The sequence below is a fragment of the Petaurus breviceps genome, unplaced genomic scaffold, assembly GCF_028583685.1.
Source record: "Petaurus breviceps papuanus isolate PSGF00001 unplaced genomic scaffold, PetGlider_PUasm1.0 90734, whole genome shotgun sequence".
In the NCBI taxonomy this organism is placed as follows: Eukaryota; Metazoa; Chordata; class Mammalia; order Diprotodontia; family Petauridae; genus Petaurus; species Petaurus breviceps.
Genome location: NW_027187327.1, coordinates 4,377,011 through 4,383,010, shown reverse-complemented (window position 1 = coordinate 4,383,010; position 6,000 = coordinate 4,377,011).

Here is a 6,000-nt window from a genome sequence, read left to right as displayed (position 1 = left end):
CCAAATAAGATCATGATTTATATTCCATCCAGCCATCTTGCCATCTGTTCTGCCAGCAGACTTGGGAGAAGAACATGAGACTGGTGACCTTGCACAGCCCTCCCTCACTCAAATCAAAGTCAACTGCAAGTTATGTCATCACTTCCCTGATGCCATGGGTCCTCTTTGAAAATGAAGGACAAACACAACAATAAGCCACCAGACTTGGGTCTTTTCCCCACCCACCTTCTACCTCTTACTCCTGGCACAGTAATTAAGTCAACACTTTGCTTCTGGAAGGGGATCTGTCCATCCACTACCATGTAGCTCTATATACCATCCCTGTGACTCCATAGACCAACATTCCCCTTTATGTTTTATCTTTCCTTATTAAAATCTAAACTTTCTGAAGGCAAGAACTGCCTCACATTTTATTAGTATCTCCAGCACTTAGCACAAGTACCTAATAAATGCTTTTTCATCCATTCATCTATTTCATTTAAAATGCTTTGTAAATCTTAAAAGACTAAATAAATATGGGCTTATTGTAATCTGATTGGGAACCTGTTCCACACTTGAATCCTTCAGGGGTTATCTCATAGTGTGGTGTATTGGAAGAGGCACTGGATTTGGAGTCAGAATAACTGGATTTGAATTCTGGCTTTGCCTGTGTAATATTGAGCAAGACATTGTACCTCTTTGGGGCTCAGTTCTCAGATCTGTAAAATGACAACCAGGTGATCCCAATGGTTCCTTCCAACTCTAAATTCTATGATCTATCAGAATAACAAACTTATTTCTTTAATTCATTAATGAAATTAATTAAGAGTTGATTATTTCATTTGATCTTGGTAGGGAGAAGGGGAAACCAGATAGAAATCTGAGCTTTTCTTTTCCTTCCTGGTCCCAACTATTCTCAGTCTTCTCTTATGCCAACCCTTTTCCCCTTTTTTCTTTTTTTTTCTCAAGAGGAGGAGGAGGAGTGTGGGAGCAAAGGTTACAGGATGTATATTATAGCTCAGTTTCAGTTTCTCTGTCCCTATCTTGCCATTGTTCAGGACATGATTTGGGAAATAAGCAAGGATTTTCTCCCCCTGCCTCAACTTAGTGAATTTAGGATTTTGTTCTAGCCTAGAAGTGATGCCATTTGGTAAAGAAATAAATTTTATGCCGTAACTTTTGAGATCACTTTTATTTTACTCACCCTTCTGAGATATCCATTTAGAGTGTATATATATGTATATATATATATATATATATAATATGTATATATATATATATATATACATGTATCCTCTTCTGCCAACACTATCCCCTTCTCCCTATGACCAAATCAGTCTATCAATAGTATATATATTAAGTGCCTACTATGGGCCAAGCACTATGCTAGGCACTGAAGGTATAAAGGCAAAAATGGAGCAAGTCAAAGAATAAAGCACTGCCCAAGTTTCCAGATTTTCTCTTTGTTTTATTGAGCTGTTGATTACTCTTTGTTGCAACAATTCTGTTTTCTTTCATATGGTGAATAGCTTTCTTCCCAGTGGTGTAATCTTTGTGAAAACTGATTCTCTCAAAGTTTCACCCTTAGGTTGATTCCTTCACTTGTACCTCTATTCTCTGAAAAAAAAGGGGAGAATGAAATGAAATCTATTTGGTTACATTTTAAATTTCTGTAGACATCCTAAATTATTTCTATCTACCTTTATAATCCTGATAACAGAATAAGAAATTGTAAAAAGGGAAGTTATTTGTCAATATTTACACACCTTAGTTTGCCACCTTATTTTGGGTGAGCCAACCCATTTTGGGTGTGCCAACCCATTTTGGGTGTGTGACTGCTGGCTGATGAATCATTCAGCAATTAAGCTTTAAATAAATGGCTTATGGATGTTCCAAGGTTAACAATTCTTTGCATTACTTATTGAAAACAGATAATTTTACTAATTGATAGCAAACTATAATAAATATACTAAGAAACAAAATGGTAATGAAATACTTGCCCTTATTCAAACCAACCCAAAAGAGACTTCTTTATATCTTCTTATTAATATCTCCTTTATTACCAAATCTATCCCTGCTATCTGCCTTACTGAACAAGCCCCCCTTAAGAAAAAAAATTTCAAAAGCAATTTGTCAAAACCAAGCTATATACCAACCATATATAAGGGCAATGTAAGCAAAGAAGGCCCAGAATAGTGATTCAGTCAAATAATCAATAAAAAATATAACTTAGTGCAGCAAGTTCTTAATTAATTTGAGAGGAATATAGTACTTTGATTATTGGATAATGATGCCTCACAGGAAATATCTTGTTACTGGCCAAAAGAACAAGTCATGCACAGAAAGGCTGTGTATAAACAGCAAGCTAATAAGAAGCCACTCAGTTGATTTTATCTAATTGTGAAGAACTGAGAGAGAATTTGCTTTGGTAGGAAGGTGAGAGAGATTCTCTCACCTCCTCCCCCCACCTGTGACCAGGCGACTTACTTTGTGAACTTTTAAAGACAAGAAGATCTGGAATTCAGGTGTCAGTAGAAATGTTTCTAGAGTAGCAATGGCTGATGGCAAGGTCTGAACTATTTGCTGAGAGATATATCAAAGACAAATTAGAAACACCTAAGGAAGACAACTTTAGGGAACATATTTCCTCAGGCAAAGAGAAATATAAGCTATGGGACTCAACAAAGGCACTGATCTCAAGGGCCCAATAGATAGCAACATCTAAGTAAAACATACAATAACTCTACAAAGAATGAAAGAACCTCTTAGCAGCCAAAATCTGTGAGGTACTCCTTTGCCACATATGTTCTCTAAGCATGTAGTTTACTATCACTTCAGTATAAGTTTGAGCTTACTCTCTTGAGAAACTGTCTATCCAAGGGGTAAATTGAGGAGAGTGGTGGTTTTGTAATGACTGTCTTAGTAGACACCTGCTTAGTAAATACCCTTTCTAAAAATTGTCTGGCTGGTAGTCAATGTGAAACATATTGGTGGGGGCTCATGACCAATTGTACTAAAACAACTCAGACCCTCAGCACTATTCTTAGTACTCTGAGAGTAGTAGCAGTTATTGCCTACGGGGGCACCAAATTGCCAGTGGGATTTGGAATGTAGATGAGATGCTTCACTTGAGTGACAATACATGAAACATTTCAAACCATACCTTTATTTCACCTCTCCTCCAGTGTTAGCACTTGGTCATTATAATTACACAGTGTCCAATTTCATATTTTTGTTTTTTCTGTTTAATTTATTGTAGTCATTGTCTACATTGCTTACTTTACGTTTAATTAGTCATATATGTTTTCCCATGCTTTTCTTAGTTCTTCATATTTTTTGATTCTCACAGCATGGCAATATTCATATTTGTCCAGCCATTCCCCAATTGATGAGAATCTACTTTGATCTAATTTCTTTTTTTTTTTTAAGCAATTGGGGTTAAGTAACTTGCTCAAGGTTACACAGCCAGTTATTATTTCTGGGTGTGGTGCTAAGTATCTGAGCCCAGATTCAATCCCAGGTCATCCCAACTCTGGGGCCGGTGCTCTTACTCACTGCGCCACCTGGCCACCCCAAGTCTAATTTCTTGTTACTACTAAAAAATACTAATTGAATTATTTGGTTTATCTAAGACCTCTCTTTCTATCTCCTAGTGGCATATACTTAGCACTGGTTTCTCTCCGTCAACAAATATGACCATTCTAGTCACTTTCTAAAAGAGTAATTCCAAAGTGGTTTCTAGGAGTGATATGCCAATTTTTATTTACTCCACCACGAGCACATTAATGTATGTGTCTTTCTAACCCTTTCAACAGTGACTATTCCCATCTTTTGACACTTTGTGCCAATTTATTGGGTGCGAAGTGAAACTTCAGAGTTGTTTTCATTAAGGATTTGAAGCATACTGTCACAGGGTTGTTAATGGTTTGAAATTTTTTTTATGAACTTTAAAAAAAATGCCATTTATGCATCAGACAATCGCTCCAAAAAGGCTTTTTTGAGTCCTCCTTAAAGTTTTCCAAGTCTCCACTAATTAATCTTGGTTAGCTCAGGCATCAACCTGGGAGGTATCTTTAATGTTAAGCCTTTATTAATAACTTTGTCTAAGGAAATGATGTATATTATACATAGTGAGTTTTAGAAGGAGGATTTATAATTTGGTGAATAGCATGCCCCATCTCTAATTAGAAGATCTGGATTTGAATTCTGGCTCTATTTAAAATCTGTTTACTCGAGAATTTTTCCTAAGAACTTTTGAAAATTTTTTAGAATTACAGTACAAATTATGGGAATTTAGTTGTGTTAGTTAACACTGTTAACTAACACATGGTGTTAAATATTTGTTGTTGGTCTTGAAAAAATAGGAGTATACTATGAATAAATATTATTTAATATAATTCAAATACAGGTTTTCTTTCTACAGGTCACCCTAGTCAACACCGGTTTTTTTGGTATTAATATTATTAATACATTTTTAAATAAACCCCATTAACATGGTTTTCTGCCTAAAGTATTTTTGTGGAATTAATTAATGATGTTAAGATTGCCTATACTATTCATGTGACTGGAAAGATTTTATGCACTTAGGGGTGGTGCTAAGTGAATGGCTAGGTGGTGCAGTGAATAGACCAGCCCTGGAGTCAGGAGGACCTGAGTTCAAATTTGACCTCAGACACTTAACACTTACTAGCTTATGTGACCTTGGGCAAGTCACTTAACCGCAATTGCCCTCCAAAAAGCAAAAAAAAAAAAAAAATGTATGCACTTATAGATTTTTTTATTGCTACATTGAGTTTTTTTCCACAATAGACACTTCCAAACACCATTCCCTATGCAGTACATGACATTACCCCCATCCCAAATAGTTAAGCAGTCCTCTCCCACTGTAGAGTTATTTCGGCTGTAAATTTATAGTATGTCGGTCTCCATTTTTATCTTATAATTTTTTGGGGAGGGGGGAAGGCAAGGCAATTGGGGTTAAGTGATTTGCCCAAGGTCACATAGTAAGTAAGCGTGTCAAGTGTCTGGGGTCGAATTTGAACTCAGGTCCTCCCAACTCCAGGGCCAGTGCTCTATTCACTGAATCATCTAGCTGCCCCATTACTCTCCATTTTTATAGTTTAACCATTTGCTTGTAGAATGGATGTCTACTTTTAGATCAGCATGGTCCTTTATATTTGAATTGAGTTTTATTGTGGTCATGTCTAATGCTCTTTTGATAGTACTCATAGTGGATAGGAAGCCAGCCTCATTCTGGGAAACTTGAATTCATGTCCTCCTTCTGACATACTGTCTTTGTGATCTGGGACAAGTCACTAACTTCTCAGTGCTCTAGAGGCAACTTTTTATAAGTTACAGAGAAGGTACCAATGTGCATGATAGAAGCAATTCCTGCTATGCCAATGAAATCCTAGCTTTAATCCCTATCTCCTTTTTTCTGCGTCTGCATAGAAGTCTTTACAGACTTCTCTAACTTTCTGAACAGATTTCTCATTCGTTCCTTACAGAACACTAGAGAGGCAGTATGGCTTAGTAGTAAGAGAAATTATTATTTTGCTATTATATATTAAAAACCAATTGTTAAATTGGGATCCAGCCTTTTCTCCTCTGTTTCTTCATTGGGGTTTGGCTCCTGTGGAAGATCAGTCTCTGAAGGACATGACTGATTGAGATTACCCCTAATCCTCAGGAAACATATTCTTCCATCTTGGATTGGACCCCACACAACAAGGAGAATTTACTTCTATTTAGAGTTTTAAATGAATCCACTCTGGCAAGTTTTTAACCAGATGAAAAGGAACCCTGTCCTTGTATCCCTTCATTAGATTTTGGTCTAGATGAAGATGGATTTCCCTGTCCAGGTTGCTGGAGACAGTTGAGTCTCATGAACAGGCCATGTTCTCAGTAGGAGGAGCTGAAGACTTCTAGTCCACCTCCTCTTTAAATGTCCACCAAGCAGGGTTGATTTTCAGTTGTTAAGGGAATTCCCTTTCAAGGATTATTTAAAATTTTCAGGCTCTT